The sequence below is a fragment of the Taudactylus pleione genome, unplaced genomic scaffold (assembly GCF_031769625.1).
Source record: "Taudactylus pleione unplaced genomic scaffold, aTauple2 ptg000573l, whole genome shotgun sequence".
NCBI lineage: Eukaryota > Metazoa > Chordata > Amphibia > Anura > Myobatrachidae > Taudactylus > Taudactylus pleione.
This window is the reverse complement of record NW_028284975.1, coordinates 6,982,118-6,991,265: the sequence shown is the minus strand read 5'-3', so window position 1 is coordinate 6,991,265 and position 9,148 is coordinate 6,982,118.

Genomic DNA, 9,148 nt, shown 5'->3' with positions numbered 1-9,148 from the left:
AATGTATTATATATACAGTATATCGACAGGTGACCTGCTCTTTTGAATGTTTAATCCTATACCTCAACTCACTATTGTCTGTCAGAGATGATGTCTTAAGTGTGTTCAATATGCACACTATAGTGGTGATCATTAAGGTATAAAAAAAAAGAAGAAATATCTTGATGGATGTACACAATGGAGATGGCATAAGTGGAAATGCAAACAACAGGTGAACTTCTTAATTATTTAATTTAATTGATGCTAGAGCACCTTATGTAAGCTAACAGATTGAATCAAAGGTATGCAGTCGGGAAACCAGCTGCCTTAATACCGACAGCCGGCTTCCCGGCTGCTTTATCCCAGCATGGGATAAATGACCGGCGTCTATATCTAGACGCCTGTCATTTACCCGACGCAGGGAGACCGGCGTCCGGCATCCTGATTGAAGGGATGCCAGGCCCCGTGAGCGGACAGCCGCGGGGGGGATGGTTAGGTTTAGGGCACCCGGGGGAAACTTAGGGTTAGGCACCCCCCCGGGAGGGTTAGGGTAAGGCTAGGGGAAGGGGGGGTTAGGGTTAGGCACCCCTGGGAGGAGAGTAGGGTTAGTCACACCCCCGGGGACTTAGGTTTAGGCAGCGGGGAAGTGGGGGTTAGGGTTAGGCACTTAGAGGGGGGATTAGGGTTAGGCACCCCTAAGGAGGGTTAGGGGGTTAGGTTAGGTTAGTTTATACTTATCTTAGGGATGATCGGGATTTCCAGCGCTGTCAGGCTTCCGCTGCTGGGCACTGCTGATCTGTTGGGCTGCTGCTGCCGGGAATCGAACTGCCGGCCATGCGGCAGCCGGGATTCCATACCAATTCCGAATCAAAACATACAATATAAAATGTTCCGAATATAATCAGGTAAATTACACGCAAAAACAAAGTAAAAAGCATAAGTTAAATGTCTGTGGGGTCTATTTACTAATGGTATGCAGTCGGGAAGCCGGCGGACGTAATCCCGACGGCCGGCTACCCGACTGCTTTATCCCGGCGAGGGTTAAATGACAGGTGTCTTAATCTAGATGCCTGTCATTTTACCGACGCCGGGAGACCGGTGCCCAGCATCCTGATCGAAGTGATGCCGGGCGCTGAGCGCAGACAGTCACAGGGGGGAGGGTTAGGTTTAGGGCTCCCGGGGGGGACTTAGGGTTAGGCACCCCCCGGGAGGTTAGGGTTAGGCTAGGGGGAGGGAGTGCTATGGATAGGCACCCCTGGGGGGGACTTAGGGTTAGGCACCCCCCCGGGAGACTTAGGTTTAGGCGGAGTGGAATGGGGGGTTAGGTTTGGCACTTAGAGGGGGCATTAGGGTTAGGCACTGGGGGGAAGTTTAGGGTTAGGCACCCCTAAGGAGGGTTAGGGTTAGGGGGGGTGGTTAGGTTAGTAAATACTTACCTGGGCACAATCAGGATTTTCACCCATATTGGGCAGCCGCTGTCGGGATTTGAACCGCCAGACTTGCGCCCAGTGGTAATTCATACCGATTCCTTACTAAGCAGTGTTAGGAGACAGAGTTAAAAGTGATAAGGAAGTGATAAGGTGCCAGCCAATCAGCTCCCAACTGTCATCTCACAGGCTGTGTTTGAAAAATGACAGTTGGGAGCTGATTGGCTGGCACCATATCACTTTCTTATCACTTTTCACTCTGTCTCTTAACACTGATTAGTAAATAGACCCCTATGAACGATATCCATTCAATGGTATTTTATTGATTCAATAGCCAGCAAGGGGAAGGAGCTGATAGCACAAGGGAGGTAAGTCTCTTCACAGGAAGGGGTGCATGGTGAACAGTAGCTGTCCCCTCCGGTGCACAGTGCAGATCAGCGCCTGTCCATCAGGCACTGCGCCAGCAGCTGCACCCTGAGGGAGGACACTCAGTCGAGGGCACTCCCAGGCAGTCAGTAGCGTCACCATACTCCTTGCCCTGGGAAGATTTCTCCTCATCCCCAGGCACCGTTCTTTGCATATAAGTATACTATAGACTAAGGATGAGCGGGTTCGGATTTCTGAAATCCGAACCCCCCCGACCCCCCCGATCCCAGTCATATCCGAGTCAGGCTCGACTTTTCCCGCCTTCCGGATCTCGCGGGTTTTGGATTCTATAAAAGGTCCCCGCGTCGGCGCCATTTCTCACTCCAGCTGTGGACAGTGAAGAGGGAGGGTGGGAGCTAGGGCTGGATGGGCTGTGTTGTGCTGCTGTTGTCCATAGGGTCTGTGACCACTCAGTCCATAGGGGCTGACTGGGCTGTGTTGTGCTGCTGTTGTCCATAGGGGCTAGCTGGGCTGTGTTGTGCTTTTGTCATAGGGACTGGCTGGGCTGTGTTGTGCAGTCTGTTGTCCATAGGGGCTGTGTCCACTCCAAAGTCTATAGGGGCTGGCTGGGCAGTGTTGTGCAGTGTCCCATAAAGGATGTAGTCTTAGAGGGGTGCTGTAGTTTTGTCAAGGGGGTGATCTGTGCATCAGGGGTGCTCCCCCAAAGTGCACTCCAAAAAAAATAAAAAAAATGTTGTGTTTGTGAATTGTGTGCGCAGTAGCCGCACGTGCATCAACAAAGTAGCGTCAAGCGTGCGCCTGTGTCATAAGTGAAGGGCCTGCCGGCTTGACCATTAAACGGTGCTGTAACCCCCAAAGTGCACTCCAAGCAAAATAAAAAATTATTTTTTGTGTTTGTGAATTGTGTGCGCAGTAGCCGCACGTGCATCAACAAAGTAGCGTCAAGCATGTGCCTGTATCATAAGTGAAAGGCCGGCTGGCTTGACCATTAAATGGTGCTGTAACCCCCAAAGTGCACTCCAAACAAAATGAAAAATAATTTTTTGTGTTTGTGAATTGTGTGCGCAGTAGCCACACGGGCAACAACAAAGTAGCGCCAAGCGTACGCCTGTGTCATAAGTAAAGGGCCGGCTAGCTCATCTGTTAAAGGGTGGTGTAACCCTCAAGTGCACTCCAAACAAAATTAAAAAAAAATTTCTGTGTTTGTGAATTGTGTGCTCTGTGGCCGCACGTGCATCAACAAAGGAGCAGCACCAAGCTTGCGCCTGTGTCCCATAAGTAAAGGGCCGGCTGGCTTGTCCATTAAAGGGTGCTGTAACCCCCAAAGTGCACTAAAAAAAAATAAAAATATATATTTTTTTGTGTTTGTGAATTGTGTGCACTGTGGCAACACGTGCATCAACAAAGTTGCACCAAGCGTGCGCCTGTGTCATAAGTGAAGGGCCGGCTGGCTTGACCATTAAAGAGTGCTGTAACCCTCAAAGTGCACTCCAAACAAAATGAAAAATTATTTTTTGTGTTTGTGAATTGTGTGCGCAGTAGCCGCACGTGCATCAACAAAGTAGCGCCAAGCGTGCGTCTTTGTCATAAGTAAAGGGCCGGTTGGCTCGCCCATTAAAGGGTGCTGTAACCCCCAAAGTGCACTCCAAAAAATATTTTTTTTTTCTGTGTTTGTGAATTGTGTGCACTGTACGTGCATCCTCAAAGCAGTAGCGCCAAGCGTGCGTCTGTCTGTTAAAGGGTGGTGTAACCCTCAAAGTGCGCTCCACAAATAATAAAATAAAAAATTCTTTTTTTCTGTCTTTGTGAATTGTGTGCACTGTAGCTGCACGTGCATCAACAAAGGAGCAGCGCCAAGCGTGTGCCTGTGTCCCATAAGTAAAGAGCCGGCTGGCTTATTTCTTAAAGGGTGGTGTAACCCACATAGGCCCTCATTCAGAGCCGTACGCTCTGAGCAGAGCGCACGCTCTGAATGAGGGCCGCCCTCCATGAAAATGGAGCGTCCTCCTGGACGCTCGTATAGCTGTGGGTCACCACCCACAGGCTATACAAGCGTGCATTTTGATGGCCGTGATGGTCGAGACCATCGCGACCATCGAAATTGCGAGCCGGAGCCTGCGGTTGAGGTTTTCAACCGCAAGCCCTGGAGTGATTTTGGCTCTATCAGAGCCAAAATCACTCCCACTGACATCACTAGTGATGTCAGTGGGCCGGCTTTTGACGGGAGGCGTTCCCGTGGGAACGCCCCCGGCAGGGAGGCACGCCCCCGGCACGCCTACCAAAGGGGGCGTGCTGTCAATCAACATTGACAGCACGCCCCCATTGATCGGACACAACGAGCGAAGGACTTTCCTTCACTCGTCGCGTCTGGCGCATGCGCACGACGGATCTCCCTCCGTCGTGCGCATGCTCAGTGCAGAACATCAACCCACTTGCGAGCGGACAGCCGCTCGCGAGTGGGTCTGAATCAGGCCCATAGTGCTCTAGTCTCCAACAAAAATATAAAAATATTTTCTGTGTTTGTGTGCACCTTAGCCACATGTATATATCAATATAACTTAAATGGAGGACCAAACTTTCTCCGATTGAAATAAAATAGAGAATGATCAAGAACCACCTCCCCCTAGTGCTGAAGCTGCTGCCACTAGTCATGACATAGACGATAACATGCCATCGTCGTCTGCCAAGGCCGATGCCCAATGTCATAGTAGAGGGCACATACAATCCCAAATGAGAAAGTTCAGGAAAATGACCTTAAAAAAAACATTTAAATCATCTGAGGAGAAACGTAAACTTGCCAATATGCCATTTACGACACGGAGTGGCAAGGAACGGCTGAGGTCTTTCTCTATGTTCATGACTAGTGGTTCAGCTTCACATGACGATGGAAGCCCTCCTCCCGCTAAAAAAATCAAACGAGTTAAGCTGGCAAAAGCACAGCGAAGAACTGTGTGTTCTAAGAAGATATCACAAATTCCCATGGAGAGTCCAAGTGTGGTGGCGGTTGCGATGCCTGACCTTCCCAGCACTGGATGGGAAGAGGTGGCTCTTTCCACCATTTGCATGCCCCCTTCAATTTGCATATCAGCAAGTGGACTGTGGGTGCTCCTTTCAGCACGAAAGGAGCACCCACAGTCCACTTGCTGATATGCAAATTGAAGATGTCACTGTTGGAGTACAACAGGATGAGGATACTGGTGTAGCTGGCGCAGAGGAGGAAGTTGGCGAGGAGGATTCTGATGGTGATGTGGTTTGTTTAAATCAGGCTCCAGGGGAGACAGTTGTCCGTGGGATGAAAAAGCCCATCACAGTCATGCCTGGGCAAAAGACCAAACATTCCACCTCTTTGGTCTGGCAATATTTCTATCCAAATCCGGACAACAACTGTCTTGCCATATGTACCATATGTAAAGGTGAAATAAGTATGGGTAGGGACATTAACCACCTAGGAACATCCTCCCTTATACGGCACCTGCAGCGCGTTCATAAAAAGTTACTGTCAAGTTCAGAAACTTTGGCTAAGACCGTAAGCAGTCCAGGGACACCTAAATCCCGTTGTCCTGTTGTATCCAAGCGCCTGCAAACCACACCGTCAACTCCCTCCTCGTCAATTTCCTCCTTAGTCAGGATCGGAAGTAGTCCTGCAGGCCATGTCACTGGCATGACTGACTCTCCTATCCGGGATTCCTCCGGAGAATTCTGCATTGCTATGCCTACTGCTGCTGCTGCTGTTGCTGCTGGGAGTCGTTCACCATCCCAGAGAGGAAGTAGGAACACCACTACTTTTACTAAACAATTGACCCTCCAACAGTCCTTAGCAAAACGTATAACTGAGGCCTTGACTGCTATGTTGGTGTTAGACATGCATCCGGTATCCGCCATTAGTGCAATGGGATTTAGAGAATTGATGGAGGTAGTGTGTCCCTGGTTCCAAATCCCATCTATTTCCACTTCACTAGGCTTGCGATACCGAGACTGTACAGAAACGTCAGAAAAAGTGTCCTCAGTGTCCTGAAAAATGTGGTTGTACCCAATGTCCACTTAACCACAGACATGTGGACAAGTGGAACAGGGCAGACTAAGGACTATATGACTGTGACAGCCCAGTGGGTAGATGTATCACCTTACGCAGCAACAACAGCAGTGTCACCAGTAGCAGCATCTCAAAAATGCCAGCTCGTTCCAAGGCAGGCTATGCTGTGTATCACTGGTTTCAGTAAGGGGCACACCACCGACAACCTCTTAGAGAAACTGAGGGAAATCATCGCCCAGTGGCTTGCCCCACTTAGACTCTCCTGAGGATTTGTGATATCTGACAACGCCACAAATATTGTGCGGGCATTACATCTGGGCAAATTCCAGCACGTCCCACAATAATCTTGGTGGTGGAGAATTTTCTGAAAAGCGACAGGGGTGTGCAGGAGACGCTTTGGGTGGCCCGAAATATTTCTGGCCACTTTTGCCATTCAGCGACTGTGTGCTGAAGACTGGAGCACCAGCATACACTCTTGAAATTGCCCCGCCATCACCTGAAGCAAGAAGTTGTGATGCAGTGGAACTCAACCCTCTATATGCTTCAGAGGATGGAGGAGCAGCAAAAGGCCATTCAAGCCTATACATCCACCTATGACATAGGCAAAGGAGGGGGTATGCACCTGACTCAAGCACAGTGGAGAATGATTTCCATGTTGTGCAAGGTTCTCCAGCCCTTCGAACTTGCCACACGTGAGGTCAGTTCATACACTGCCAGCTTGAGTCAGGTCATTAACCTCATCAGGCTTTTGCAGAAGCAGCTGGAGAAAGTGAAGGAGGAGCTAAGATGGAGCTATTCCGCTCGGCATGTGGGACTTGTGGATGAAGCCCTTCATTCGCTTTGCCAGGATTCCAGGGTGGTCAATCTGTTGAAATCAGACCACTACATTTTGGCCACCGTGCTCGATCCTAGGTTTAAAGTCTATGTGGTGTCTCTCTTTAAGGCCGACACAAGCCTGCAGAGGTGCAAAGACCTGCTGGTAAAAACACTGTCAGCTGAAGTGGAACGTGACACGTCAACAGGTCCTTCTTCATTTTCTCCCGCAACTGGGGCTGCCAGGAAACAATGTAGGTGTCCTAAGCAACCCGCTGGTGTTGATGCAGGGCAGGCAGGACCAAGTTTGGACATCTGGTCCGGACTGAAGGACCTGGCAACAATTTCTGACATGTTTAATGTCACTGTATATGGTACTGTCACCATTGACAGAATGGTGGAGGATTACATCGGTGACAGCATCCAAGTAGGCATGTCAGACAGTCCATACATGTACTGGCAGGAAAAAGAGGCAATTTGGAGGCCCCTGTACAAACTGACTCTATTTTACCTGAGTTGCTCCCCCTCCAGTGTGTACTCCGAAAGAGTGTTTAGTGCAGCCGGGAACCTTGCCAGCGAAAGGCGTAGGAGGTTGCTTCCACAAAATGTGGAGAAGATGATGTTCATAAAAATGAATTATCAACTCTTCCAGGGAGACCAGCCTCCAGAATGTACAGAGGGACCTGTGGTGGTGGATTCCAGCGGGGACAAATTAATACTCTATGAGGATGAGGATGTACACAATACTGAAGTGGGTGAGGAAACGGTGGATGAGGAGGATGAGGACGACATCTTGCCTCCGTAGAGCCAGTTTGTGCAGGGACAGATTAATTGCCAGCTTGTTTTGTGGGGGCCCAAACGAACAAATCATTTCAGCCACAGTCATGTGGCAGACCCTGGCGCTGAAATGATTGGTTTGTTAAAGTGTGCATGGCCTGTTTATACAACATACGGGTGGGTGGGAGGGCCTAACGACAATTCCATCTTGCACCTCTTTTTTTTCTTTGCATTATGTACTGTTTGGGGCCTAGTTTTTCAAACTGCCATCCTGTCTGCCACTGCAGTGTCACTCCTAGGTGGGCCACGTGTTTGTGTCGCCCACTCGTATCGCTTAGCATAGTCATCCAGCTACCTCGGTGCAACCTTTTGGATATAAAACCACTATTGTGAGGTGTGAGGTGTTCCAGAATAGACTGGAAATGAGTGGAAATTAAGGTTATTGAGGTTAATAATAGCATAGGAGCAGAAAAACCCACAAGTTCTGTGATTTTAGCTGTTTTTGTGCTTTTAAAAAAAAAAAAAATACAGATCCAAAACACAAAACCCAGAACCCAAAACACGGAAGGGTGGTTTTGGCAAAACCAATCCAGATCTAAAACACGAAGAAAGATCCAGATCCAAAACCAAAACACAAAACACGAAAAGTGGCCGGTGCACACCCCTACTATAGACCAGCGGGACAGCGCAGGTCTCTTTCGAATCCCTCATACAGCAAATACTGTACAGGCTTCAGACAGATTAAGATCTGACCCCCGTTTGATTTACCATCTCCTATATATTTCCTAACAGAGACCTTATTTACACTGGACATGAAGCGGTTTTAATATCAGTGGATTTCACCTTATTGATTTTGATTGTTCATATCCTTATGCTCCATCTATGTGTATATAGAGACTTAATACACATAAAATGCCATTGAATGAATATCATTCATAGACATTTAACTTATGCTTTTTACTTTGTTTTTGCTTGGTATTTACCTGATTATATTCATAACTTTTTATATTGTATGTTTTTATTCAATCTGTTAGCTTACATAAGGTGCTCTAGCATCAATTAAATTAAATAATGATGAAGTTCACCTGTTGTTCGCATTTCCACTTATGCCATCTCCATTGTGTACATCCATCAAGATATTTCTTCTTTCTTCTTTTTTATACCTTAATGATCACCACTATAGTGTGCATATTGAACACACTTAAGACATCATCTCTAACAGAAAATAGTGAGATTAGGTTTAGGATTATACAACATTCAAAAGAGCAGGTCACCTGTTGATATATATACATATAATACATTATATCAATACTAAGTACTAACACACTACAGAAGTTACTTGAGTGCACAATCTCCCACTGGTCGACTTTTACATCTGAGTTTACCTCCCTGCAGGAAAACAACTGAGACTTAGGGCCATATTCAATTTGGGAGCAAAAAGTCTGTGCTGGACTTTTTGTTCCACATCGCAGCTTTTCCGGGTATAAAGTATCGGGCGCGTGCCCGCTTTATCCCCGTATTCAATTAGGAAGCAGCAAAAACGGGAGCCGGCGGAAAGGTAAGTAACGCAAAAAATTCAGGAATTTATGGGAAATGTCCCTGGGTCTCCCCAAAAGATGTCCAGACTTGGGGGTTCACTATGGGTACCCCCATTTTAGCCTGCTGAAGGAAGTCGGGGATTATATTAGCCGCGGCAGGTGTATAAATGCACCTATTGAAGAAGTGGTGAAGA